The 14,092-nt window shown below is 42.1% G+C and overlaps 1 protein-coding gene across 5 annotated transcripts in view; it reads right to left on the reverse strand.

The window, feature by feature from the left end:
* Positions 1–14,092, reverse strand: part of LOC115595435 (sushi domain-containing protein 3) — a 37,453-nt gene that overhangs the window by 4,274 nt on the left and 19,087 nt on the right. The gene's annotated exons all lie outside the window — the stretch shown is intronic.

A 14,092-nucleotide genomic window follows, 5' to 3' on the forward strand; every position in this document is an offset into this window, starting at 1 on the left:
GTATGATCCGCAGCCGTTACTCAGGGATATTGATCAGTGATGACTCAGCAATTACTCGGCCAGATGCTTGAGTTTCTGGCCTTAAAAATCCACTTCTCTGATTCACGCTTCGTTGAGGCCATTATGTTAGATACAGTACGTATATTGTATTCGTATGTTGAAAGCATTGTCATGTTTGTACTGGTTGTGATGACTGCAGATAGCTGCCTGATAGACACCTACAGAAGCCTCATGTGGCTTCATTACAGTCGGAAGTGCAATGCATGCATGTGTTCTTACGCAATAAATGAGTGATTAAGTAGGATGCATTTCCACTCGAGTCACTGACAGAGGCAGGATTCAACTAAACGAATTAAAACACTTCGACATGCGAGGCTACGCTAGATCCCAGTCAGTATCGCTAACATGTTAACAAACAGTTGACCGTTGATGATCAGACAGACAGAGGGACGGCATTAGCTTTCTGAATCGTGTTTCAGGTCACCCGTACCCGTTCTCAATCCCAGGTTGTTACGCAGGTATCCACAGTACCCTTGAAAGCCTGTATGTTTGATTTGATTTATACACCAAAACTGCTTGGTGAGGAATAAGTGAGAATAAGTAAGTAAAGTTGCGTTACTTGAGTTATGTACATGGTGTTGTTTTAGCTGTGAGATGTATCCGCGAAATAGAAATATGAGGCTCTGGATTTGCTAAAGGTACTATGTTCACTCACCAGTTGCTAACTGTGTTTTATTCAATGGTTGCCTGGTGGCGTTCAGTGGGTTAGCGGAGCTTTTTAAACAGCCGTCTGTTGTGGCAGGGGAAGGGGTTGATGAGAGCGCTAAGGACTGAAGCAAAACAGCAAGGCAAGGGGTCACAAATCCAAAACAATGAGCTTAAAGGCACCACAACATACTCAGAATGGATTCTCAGCGTTTTTCATATAGATAAAGGCACTTTGACATCATACATAGGATTCTATTCCCATTGTTAACGTAAAAATAGTAATTACTGCAGCTTTGAAGGAGCTTTTGCTCTGAAAAGAAATGAACCGAGACGGAAAATTAAAGCATGGTGTTGGCTGTGCTAATAGGATGCCTTAATGAGTAGTGGCTTGAAGGGCATGTGATGCTGCAGTTTACTTTGCTGTGTCAGTATTAGTGTAATCTGTGTGTGTGTGTGTGTGTGTGTCTATACAGAGAGCGAGGGAAATGTCATCCCACTGTAAGACCCTGCGTACATGCAAGCTGCTCTCTGCTGATTAGGAGCGACAGATGGGAGGATTTCTGCAGTGGTACACACAGAGAGGGAGAGGATCCCGTGATCCTGTGCGAAGATGACAGCATCCCCTCACACACGCACACACACGCACACACACACACACACACAGTTGCACACCAAGGCACACACAGCAGACACGTGCGTAATGGCTACAGTACAGGGAAACAAGGACAAGCTGACTTTTAAAAGGGGAAACTAAAAGCCATTCTGTTTTTTCCCCTAAGAGACCTTGTACTGATGCCATCACACTGCGTGCGTATGTGTGCATCTAGTGGCCACCACCTTAGACAAAAGCTCAAGAAAGTGTCCTTTAGATGCGTATAATTACATTCAAAACTTCTTTCGCAAAGCACAACAATGTTTTTTTTTTTTTTTCCGTATTTCAAAATGTTTCAACATTTTCCCCAAATTATTTGGATTTTGTCGCTAAAGTAACTGGCAAGGATGTTGGCATACCCATATATAACTAACTAGCTGACAGCAGCTACAGTTAACAGAAATAAGTGGTTCTTACATACAGCACCTTTAACATATGATGATTTTTTCATATGAAACATCTACAGCTGTCTGCTGAGGGAAAGCCCTTGACCTGCTCCCTGTGAAGACTCTCGCTCTTAATGCTAGATCACCTGTCTTCCTCTTTTGCTCCAGTCATAATCAGTATGGCCACTAGAGGTTGGCACCAATGTAAACATTGGTCGTTGCAACCCCTTTACAACCAGTGCTGTTGCTTTTTCTGGTGGGGTCAGGCTTGCTATAAAATATACCGTTCCTGATAAAACCCATCATGTTGAATGAAGATTGGGCATATACATGTGAATCTATCTCTTTCGACAATGCCAAGCGAATTTCTTTGCTTCAACTGCTACAAAAATGTTGCCGTTTGTCAGTGTTATAATCCTGTCATCTGTGTTTGAGAGCTGCAGATCTCTTGCTAAAAGAACACTAAGGAGTGATTTGAATGAATGTGATATGTCATGTCATGTCATCGTCCGTAACCGCTTATCCCTTTCCATGGGGTCGCGGGGTGTTGCTGCTGGAGCCAATCCCAGTGTTGAATGTGATATGATACTGTTTAATTAAAATTAGTTTGTTTTTATTAATTATTTGATATTCATCTGGTGAGTTCATCAGACCTCATTTCATTAACAGGAGCTGTCCCAAAATGATCTTCAGCAAAGACTGACGCACAGCGCAGCAAGTTATCTATCTCCTGCCCACATGGGGACATTGATCATTATTAAATTAATGAGTTAATGAAATTAATAAGTAAATTAACTTTCAATATAATATCTATTGGGACTACTTTGGGCTTTACTGTGCAGCTTGTTTTAACTACAGTAGAATTAGTAAACAGTAGCCCAATTAGAGAATGTTAAATTTAATTGGGCAGCCCAGGGCCACACAGGTTGTTATTAGCTGACAACCGCTGTCCGGTGTGTACACTATGAGCTGAGTATGTTTGCTGACAATTTGCCAGTTGTGTTTTTAGCAGTCTGTTCAAGTCCACCTGAAATTAGTTATCCCTTTATGTATTCCAATTTTTTCATTTTCTTTAAATATATTTATGTAAGTGCAATATGTAAAACATTATAACATTAAAATACTCAACAGAATATAAAGAAATAACAGTTGTATTTTGTTGCAAAGAGATACAGTCTTCTAAATAAGCACTTGTCCTTGTCCAGAGCTCCTGTACTAGCAGTGTAAACACTCATCCAGTTCACCCAATTCCCAATATGGACAGCTAGCTGCACGGCTAACTGAGCTAACTGGCTAACTGCAGCTTAAGTTAGCGGTTACTCTGTCGCCTATTTGTTTTGAATTCGACAGTGGTCAATTGTTACGAATGGCACCTTTAATAGTTAATTATCAAAAGAAAGCATCAGGAATGACCCTTTTGGCTGAAAGCTGGAGGGGCGTGTCACATGTTCATTGGAACCTTTTGCAAAGCTGCATGCTGTAGAACCAAAACAACAAGCTAAAAGATGCTAAAAAGCCCAGTAAAGCTAAGGGGAACTGCAGAGTTGCATGATAATGGAGCCTGTTAGCTCACTCACAATGCCTTGTAAGACACCACTAGCTCATCAGCTAATGTATGTAATGTGTACAGCGCTGGTCTGGAAACTCATACACAGTCACAGGACTTAAATCTGGAATGCACCTCGATAAGCTGCCTCACACACCCACACACACTTGCATGCCCAAGAGAACGCCTTTACCTCGATAAAGGCAAATAAAATATTAAACACATTACGTGACACTCTGTTTTAAGAATCTAGCTGAGGTGTTTTTTTCGCTGGCTGTTGCCACGCCTCGGCACGAAAACTCCTCAGCCATTCCTACAAACCCCAAGGCACTGAAATAACACCTACCTCCCTCTGAGTTGACGTGCTATAGTAAACAGAGAAGAACATAACGCCAGTGTGGAGTGGACAAACAGAGCACCCCGAGCGGAGCCCAGCATCAACGAACAGAGTTAATGACTAAAAAGAAAATGTGTGTTGGCTCAGGCTGAAATCTGTTCTGAGGTCCAGGTAGTGTGTGTTTCAAACACAGAGGGGGCACCACATTAGTTCTGTGTGTGTATGTGTGTGTTGACTCTGCGCTCTGTTTGCTCCCTCGTGTTGGTTCGCCCCCATTCAGAAAGCCTCTCTGTCATCGTGGAAACCGTGGGTCGCCAATCAAAGTGTTCAGTTGCCGGTGGGGTGCTAATTTACTTCTGGACCCCCCCCCTAAAACCTGGCAACCCGACGCCACCAGCCAAACATCCACTCCACTGTATTCTTCTCTCGTCTCCATCAGAGAAGCACTCGGAATAGTTTGTGATTAAATAAAGATTAGGCCCTCGGCATTAAAGATTCAAACACACACACACACCTTCACATGCACAGAATGAGTGAACAGAACAAACATACACTCTCTAGATGCACCAATGGCATGCACACATGCATGACGACAGTGCAGTGACATAAAGTTTGCATGCCATTTCCACCCTTCATTTTTGTTAAAGCATACTTGCAAGGACCTTTACTAACTCTATTTACATTCTTGCCTCACGAACCATAAATTGAAGAAGTACCCCTATAAACTGGTCATCACTTCATAAAGCCTCAACCTTATCAAACAAATCAAAAAATTCCTGTAGTGTTACACTTTCATGAAGTCAGATGTCAGGTTGCACAAAGAACGGTCCAAATCTGTGCATAGCCAGGCTGAGATACCAGTATCTTGACTTGAAAACCCTGGATTGGTCATGCTGTATCGTGGCTTGTTGAAGTTCAATCATGTTTCCGTCTTGACAGCCGCTCAAGGACGTTACATTAAATGCGACCGCTATTGTAACTTGATGCTTGAGGGTGAGTGAGCAAGAGTCAACTTTGAATCTATTGTCCAAATAAATTGTAGACAGCGCCCTCTGTCGGGAATCAAGGTTCTAATAGCAATGCTAGTTGTCTCTTAATTGCCTTTTATTGATTTTTTAAAAGCTTGTTTTATTTTAAAACAAGGACGTCGCAGTCCAGATTGAGATGGTTGGAACCGGACCCTGGGCTGTATTTTGTGTGGTATAGATTATACTTCAATTTGGCTTGGTCTTTTTTCTTTCTTTTGGCCAATAAGGATGCAGCAGGCATGTCTATATGGATAGCAAACATGAACATATCTCAACTACAGCATTTTAAAGCAGTTTAGATGATATTTTTGGTCACTTGTTGGCAGTTGAACAAGCTATAAATACAACACTGTCATTTTATCTCATATTAACATGCAGTTGATGTAGCGCACACGTTGAACGGCTGAACTGTCTTTCTGTATCTGTCAAAATGTAAATAATATATCCTCTTCTTTTAGCTCCGTTTGAGTCCCAACCAACTCCCAAGGGAAGCTAGTTAGCAGCGATGAGACTGAACCAAAGCCAATACTTTACGAAATATGAAACTGAAAGACATTCAAATAAATAAATTAGGTCTAATGGGAACTGCTGAGTCAGGTGGTAACTTTCTGTGGGTTCACGACTCCAACAAACACTTTTCCCTTAACACATAATCATTCCACCAATTGTTAAAATACAAATCTTGATACGTGTAGCTTTAATGCTAGCATCCCGAGATTTGAGGTGTTAAAGAAGCCATCGTCGTTGTGTTGTCGTTACTGTGTCCTTCTACCTCGAGGACTTTTTACGTGAAAGCAGTATACTGCAACCCGAAGCTAGAAGCTAATGGACAGAATTAAAGACTTCCTCCCCCGTGTTTGGTCACTTTTCCCTGGATAAAAATGGTTAAAAATACATTTAATCTGAGTCAGACTTTACCAAACGCCAAAAGTCTTAGTTGATGCTAACGAAAGACGGCACTCGTGGCTGACGGCTGACTGGCTTCATCTAGTTCGACCTCGTGTTCCTGTCGGATTCCTCTCCTCCTTGAGTGTTTTTTGGTCCCTTCGCTCCAGCTGCCCTGGCTTTATGTGAGCTGCCTCAACACAACATCAGGCCTCTCTGTCCTCTCCATCAGTGTATCTATTTCTGTGGCACCTCACTGATGCGTGGTATCACAACAGATTACCTAATCCCCTCGGCTCTTGCTCTGCTTGCGAAGTGTGTGTGTGTGTTTTCCCCTACGAACACATAAAGACGTGCATGTTTACCTCACCCTTGCATTAGCGCTCGTGTACAGTGAGTCCCGACCGCTACCAGAGTGAATTAAAGCATATCAGTATGGGCACATTTTGAGGGTTTATTTTCTTTTGGCTTGATGCTTTATGGTGATTGAAGAAACCAGAAGCAGAAGCTGAAAAGCAGGTAGGTCCCTTAACTGGCAGCTTTGGCAGGATCAGATAGAGGATAATCTGTCCAGTTAAACAGAGCTGGGACAGTAGGGCTGATTTTGAGCTACTGACATCACCAATTGACTGTTAAACCATACTGACATACCACGAGGCAGTGACAATGGTCTTAAAACCTTCAGCCTTCAACTAGCTTGGCTGAGCATTCAATGGATGCCGTGAATACAAAGGTTTTACTGCATCTTCAGCCACAGTGGGGGTCACTTCTGGAAATGTAGGGAATAAAACCAGAAGTATTTAAATACGCGTTGTCTTTTCCATCAACCCTGCTATAGAGTGCTGTAGTAACAAGTCCAGAAACTCAGAAATCAGTTAGCATTTTTGCACTTCTGGTTCCCTCGTCTGAAAGTCAATAGTTTTTTTCAATGGGCTTTTGGTTAAATTCCTGAAATATGTTGATACCACAGGCTTAAGATATTTAAAGGTTTTCTTCCACGACATAAAATACATAATTAAATGCCTCACAATTAAATGATTTGGCACTTACTTGTCGATTGGCAATGCCGGTTGCTAACAAATGGCTGAATAAGACTGAAGGAAAGTTGTCAGGCAAAATGGACAACATCATGGAGACTCATCTATTCACTTGGTCGTCTTTGCTAACTTAAGTTTCGAAAATCACAAACGTGGCATTCAACTGTGGGGACTATCTTGCTGAACGAGACATGTCAGTGTCATAAACTTGCGTTTGCCAAAGAGCTGTTTTTCTCCAATTACCTAAAATCCAAAGGTAAAATCCCACTGGCTTTTTGGTCGAGGGAACCAGATCCATGCTAACTTCCAGGGTTAGCCTACAAAAAATGTGTTTGCTTTTTCAACATTTTTATTTAAAAAAGTCATTTTGATCATCGTGGTCACCTTTCACTTGTTAGCATAACTTTTTTTATGTAAATAACCTGTTCTTTTGATTATTATAAAGCAATAGTTTAACATTTTTGCAAGTACAGTTATTCCCTTTTCTTGCTGAGAGTTATATGAAAAGATCAATAGCACACCCATAGCCTACCGGTACGCAGAATATGTATCTGGAGCCAGCAGACAGGTTAGCAAAGCCTGACTAAGCTAACACTGTATGGTTCATGGAAAAAGCTAGCCTGGTTTGATCTAAAAGTAAGACAAAAGCACCTAGAGCATCTGTGATGTTCAGTAATTATTTGCTTAATCCAAACAAAAGGCGAAGTTTTAAAAAACTGACCTCTTCTGGGGGGGGGTGTATGTGCCATGCTTATTACTTCTTGTCTGGAACAAAGTTGTTAACTTCATGAAGTTTCGACTGGTTCCCTGGCACACAGGCAAAACTCCCCCTAAATATGACAAGTTGCTAATGTTACACTTTTGGCACACTTCTAAAAGGAGAGGGTGCTGATGTGCAGATTTTCTTACATTCTGCCAGTTCCAGGCTAGCTCTTTCTCCGTTTCCTGTTTTTGTGCTTAGCTAAGCTAACGGGCTGCTCACTCCGGCTACACTTGTACTGTGGATGTTAAAGCATGATGGGAGAAGTTAAGAGACATTTCGGAGACTGTGGTTTCCCAAACTGTCAAACCATGGAGCTTGTGGTTTGATGTGACACGCTGTGCCAAAACGCAGTCCAGATGAGATTTTCTCTGCGGAGGAGTCTCTCTGCTGCGTCTCCCCTTTCATTCCTCGTGCCCTTTACTTGTTGCCATCCAGCTTCAACCATCAGGACAGAGAGACGGCTCATTTCAGACTCTCCCCCAGTGACTTTGTTCAGCGAGCGGTGCTGGTTTTAAGCCGTGGGAAGGTAATAATGAAGTTGAGTCACTGCCAGCAGCCATATTGGATTGACAGGCAGAAGACAGAGGGAACTCTTTGTCTCAGGCTCGCCAAGCCCGAGGGCTCAGGAGTGACGATGGCGTGTGTCGACGACAGAAATACCCCTGGCACAGAGTGTACTCGTGTGTGTGCCACCGAGTACAGAAGTGTGGGTCTCCACAGATATTCTTCATGCGGGTCATGCATGTTTGATATGCAGAGATGTTAAAGTTTAGATCTTTGCCAAAGTGCTCCTCTGTCTTGTTGCTGTCCAAAAAAGAAACCTTGGAGAACAAACGATCATGAGGGAATAATTATGATTTGTTTCTTTTGTATATAGGATGAATATGCAGTATCAATTCACTCGAGTGAATGAAGATTTCTCTCAGAGCTCTCGACGCGCTCCTTAAAAAAAACAAAACAAAAAAAAAACAAACCCAAATAGACAAACGTAATTGGCTTCAAAATACACTGGCATCTACCTATTACCAGTTAGTGTGCATCTGTATTCTGAGGTGTTAGCGTGTCATTAACAGGATTTCTTGTGCCAGAAATAGCCGGGAATAGACAAAGGTAATTGGCTTTGCCTGTAAGTTAATCAGATTAAAGGGCATTGTAACATTTCACATTTACGTTGCAGGCTTTTGGCTGACAATGGCATCGAAAGGGACTAAGAGTGAAGAATAAGCGGCTTGTTGTCTCCGTTATGCTGTATCCGAAACTGAGCGCCGGCGTTTGTTTTTGTCCTGGAAGCCGGATTCTTTTTAGGATATTTATCCACTCAGAGCTTCAAGCGCTTGGTTGTGGTCTCTGACTACTTAATTGCTCACCGTTGCTTTACACTCCAGTGCTTCCTTTTTTGTAGGAATGTAACAGAAGAGAGGGGTTCATTCCTTAAGGGACCGTCTCAAAAAAACGCATTGAGTAAAGACAAAATCAAATTTTCGGGAAAAAATGAGTACCGCAGACAGTAAGGATTCACCGTAAACTCCGTCTTGGCAAGATTAAGAGGCAGACTACCTGCTAGGTAACCGATATAGGCTTCATTTGGGGATTTACACTAACATTAACTCTCACACACACTAAGGTTAATAGGTTGTGTTACCGTGTTAGTTTTCAGGCTTAGGGCTTTTCTGAGGTTGAAATGCCCGCTGCGGGCATCAGCAGGAGGTCAACCTGGACTCTAACCACACCGCTGTGGCTGCTCACTCTCAGCGCCAGCACAGGTAGTCTGACTTTGACTTAAGATGAGAAGAACATTGCAAAATGTAGCACACAACTGCACATTTTATGAAGAAAGTGATGCTTACTGATTTGTATTTATTATTCTCGAGTGTTTTTTGCCTTTCCATTAATTTTACTGATCTCCGCTTTTAATCCCGGTTGTTCATTCGTCTGTGATGTTCAATACACATCACCAATTACTAAGTTAGTTTGTTGCATGCCTTTGCCAAATGATGTGTTTTTTATATATCTAATACTTATTAATAATTATTTTCCACTTTTAATTATTTTTCCCTTTCGTTCAGTGTTTTATAATGTTTTTGTGCTTGTAAAAGATCTTGAAAGATAAAAGTCCCACAGAAAACACCGCTCCTGTACTATGTTTACTCTACTGTATATCTTCCCAGTGTATGTTGTGTATTTTACGGTTTATGCCTTAAATGATGCGTGTTGCAGTAAATCCTGCATAAAAGCTGTTGAATACTGCGAGATGTGACAAAGCGTGATGGGCTCTATCGATCTGAGATGGAAACGGGTTTGTAATACGGCTGTAAAATGAGGAACACAGATGAAAAAAAGCTGGATTTAGATGGACATGAAAACAACTTTTAGGTTTTCATAAGAAGGACACAGGAACACAGGTTACGACTGTGTAAAAACCAGGGAGGAGCACCTGAGGATGCGTTAATCAATAGCAGAACTCAATCAATTTACTTACAGGAACGGCCGGCGGCGAGGATTCCTGGATGAGCTGTATAATGAGTCACGGCCCGTATTGATGGAGTCTGAAAGCTGTGGTTTGATCCAGTGCCTTGGGCTAAACCCTCACATGTCGGCTTCAGCAGTTTTATTGATTTTACAACAGTAGACTCAGTAAGCGGATGAGAGGAAAGATGAAAATATTCAGACCACGTCTCCTCCCCAGACACTGGATCTCTACCAGTTACACCTGACCTCTGACCTCCCTTGACCTCTTAGGGATAGCACTGAAAACACTTTTTAAATTTCTATTCGCTCTATTTTTAAAAATATAGGTCTATTTGATTAATAACTATGCAGTATGTCGACATATTGAATGAACTGTAACTCTTGGACACGTTAACTCACAAAAAATGTCTCATCGAAATGAAAGTCAGTTTGTCTAATGACCCGTTATCCTGAAATCAAACGCTCTGACATCACCAATTTACGCATGTCATTTACAGATACGATTAGTAGGTTATCCCAGGAACATTTTTGTTGTATTTGTAGAAAGTCTCTTAACATCCTGACGGCAGTCAATAAATACCCTGCTCTGTCACAGGCGTCCGATAAGCCCGCCCATCCGTCTCAGCCGTACCTACATACCTGCCTGCCTCGACGTCTTCCACAAGGCCATTAGTGAGCTAGTTGCACAAGAATGGAAAGCGATTCCAGGACTAAGTGCTAACAATAGCCATGTTCTTTGTATGCATTCATCACAGTAATGTTAGATGTTTTCTTACATGCGACTGATGTATTGGGAGGAGTGGAGGTAGGACTTTTTGTCGTTGGATACTTCTATCTACAATCTTACCAACCGCAGCTTTAACAGACGTAACTAACGTACGTATTTCAACCCAAACGTAAACTTTACTGAGTAGTTTTGGTTCCTAAACCAAACTGCTGTTTCAAAACAATAGGTTTATAGGTGAATAAATACTAAAATAAATAGACTAAGATATTAAGGGCGTGGGTGTGTATGTTCAGTTCAGTTTATCTGACGTCTAGTTTAATTGAAATCAGTGTAAATTAGCATATTTGGAAGGTGAGATGTTGGTAAAAGGTGAATTTGAGTTCATCTGATAATCCTGTAAAAAAAAACAACTATGTTGGGAGCCACTGTCTGTATAAACTCCTCCAGCTTTGTCTTCATTCAGTGGTTTTTGATTTGGCCGCGTTATAAACCTTATGTATCCAAGAGCTCTGCACGTATAAAAGCCCTCTATATTTAACAGGATTTATTCTTTCTGCTGTAAAATGACGACTGAGACTGGTTTCATTATACTCGGGAAGCTCAAGCTAAAATGGCTAATATACAATGCGCGGTATTGCCGCTGTAATCCAGACCTGAAGGAGAGGAGAGAGTCAAATAGGCTTAAAACGTGCTGGAAAAAAGTAAACAAAATGAGGAGCTTTTATCTGTTAATGCTGGCCGGAATAAGTAGTTTACGCTGCCGTGCACACATACCGCACACACACACACACACACACACACACACACACACACTCACTCTTCGGTTTAGGGAAACGCTGATGTTAATCACACCTCCAGGATTTAGGCCTTTTTGGAAGCTCTCTCACATAGAAACAGCTCTGGTGTGGCGTAATTCATGCATGTGGTGCTATGTGGCAAGCCAGCTGATCACCTGTGTGTGCTTTTGTGTGCGCTTGTGTGCACACGTGTTTGTTTGTGTGTGTGTGTGTGTGTTATTAAAGTATAAAGTGCTTATTCCTGCTCTGTCAGACACAGAGCCGCCGTTATGAAACGAGCAACTGTGTTGTTTATTCTCTAAACCTTTAAGGAGATTGGTGCCGTTTGGGCCGAGTGCGTCCGTTTCCAATGTGTGTGTGTGTGTGTGAGTGAGTGTGTGAGTGTGTATTGGTGCGCGAGTGTGTATTATGAGTGTATTGGGCACGTGAGCGTTGCATTTTGTCATCCGCCGTAGGCTATTTATGCATGCACGTGAGCGAAAAGGGGCGGGCGAGGGACATAAGAATAAATGATGGGGAAAAAAAAGGCGAGGGAGACAGTGGAGGGACATAAAAGAAGAAATAAGAAGTGACAGACACTTAGAGGAAGTAAAAAATAGAAAAAAAAACAAGGAGTGAGGAGCAAAGTGACAAAGGGAGAAAAAGCAATTAGTAGAAAAAGAGGCGCGGATGAGACGGAGAGAGAGAGAGAAAGAGAGAGAGAGACGTAAAGACAGAGAGGAGCACAGGAAGGAGAGCGAGCGAGAGGGGAAATGGACGGAGGGAGCGGAGGAGAAGAGAAAGGCTCATGCTCCAGTGGAGAGGAAGTCATGCGAGCGGAGCTGCAGCTTTCTCTTCAGACTGAGCTGCTCCAAACTGTCTTTAACAGCATCACCTGCCACCTCACACACACACACACGCACACACACACACACACACACACACACAGACTCAATGTGCTCATTTGCTCACACTTCAGTATTCCCAAACACAGAAAACACATTCTGACATGAATTCAATTACATAGAAACACTCAGGTTTGTACTTCTGTACTTGTATGGAGCCTTGACATGTTGATATTATACATAATAACACCTTCCCAATACTTACGGGTCATAGTAATACCATTTTACGTGGACATAAAAGACTATTACGACCATGAGTCAATCATTTGAAATGTCTGTCGGGTACAAAGTGATTGTTTTGTTCACCTCTGTGTAAGAATTCCATCGGCGGCAACAAAGTTTGTGAGCCAATAATATAACAGCGCTGGTATCAGGCGGTTCCCGTGTTTCGACAGCCTCGGGAATCTTGGTAGCTGCCAGTTTGAGGAAAAATATTAAGTTCTACAGTATCGACCCAGCATACTTTACTGCCCTAATGTTAGCTAGCTAGCTATCGTTGGCAACATTAGCCAGCGTTAGCAACATTTGCTAGTGCACAAAGTGGCAACCAATAGAGGAGGCAGATGGCCGCAGATGACAGTGTCGTTGTAACGTGAATGCATATGGTGGCTAAATGTTTTCAGTGGCACCCTTAAACCCTCGAACAACACCTTCCACAAATGTTATCAACCCCATACAGGCTACCAAAAAAAAAAACACATGCAGGTTTTTTCATGTGGGTAAACCAACAAGAATTAGCCATTTGACTCCTCTCCCATCGCCTGTACGTGACTTTGTCTTTCTTTTTCTAATGGTGTGTCACATTCAACATGCCAGAAGACAGAAATCAGCATGAAGGCCGGTGGCAATGTTACTGTGGTAACTTTTTTAGATCTTGAAGTGAACAATGTTTGATGTCATCATTCAATCACAGCTGATAAATAGGGATGGTTTAAGGGTCGCTATTACAAGTTAAATTCTGCTTATTGATAGTCGTCTTCCTCAAGTCTGGCACACCCGTTGGAATGTAGCTGTCCTTCCAGCATCACTGCTTAAAGCCCCGAACATGTGACTACTGCTGAGTCATTTGACCCGAGAATGAATGCTGATTGTACCCTTTCACACTCAAGACAAACAGCTCGATGTTCGCGGGTGTTGATGGGTTTTCTGTCCACTGTGAACGGGATTAACAGATGCACAAGGGGACACACACATGCATGCACTCTGTCACACCATCAGACTTGCTTACAAGTTCACATGTGATTGGATTTACTATTAATCAAAAGCGAAACAGAGTACACACATGGTGGCATCACGTGTCTACTTGAACACTTGAACGCTCTGTCTCTTTCTCAGTAAGTTTCGAGGGGAAAGTTGTTTCTAGTTTTGTGAGTTCTTGCGATGGAGTGCAGATAAATGAACGGGAGCGGAAACTTTTGGAGCAAGTAAGTCTACTCGTGGATGGGTGCTCAAGTAAGACCAACTTCAAACAGGTCCATTCTGAACACTGAATTCAAGGCAAGTGTTGGAAAAGGCTATATTTTAGTTAAGTACGTACAATGCAATACATAAATATGTATATATAAATGCTTTTTTCTGTGATTGGTAATGGAAAGGCTTGGTTCGTACTATCACGAAGGGTACTTAAGGGTTAGGACTAAGGTCAGGCTGATTTAAGGTGAGGAGAAACAGACTAGTGATGACATTGTAACTGCTGGTTAAGCAACATAATCTGATCCCGTTACAGAGTCAACAATATCTTCATCTAAATACCTGAATCCACGTAATGGTGTCAACATTTTTGTCATGACCAGTCAAACTGCTGCGGTGACAATTCAAAGTTTCTGAAGCCAAAGTTGACATGTTTGAATAGGTTTTTCTTTCAAAGCCAACG

Source organism: Sparus aurata, chromosome 14 (genome assembly GCF_900880675.1).
Source record: "Sparus aurata chromosome 14, fSpaAur1.1, whole genome shotgun sequence".
In the NCBI taxonomy this organism is placed as follows: domain Eukaryota; kingdom Metazoa; phylum Chordata; class Actinopteri; order Spariformes; family Sparidae; genus Sparus; species Sparus aurata.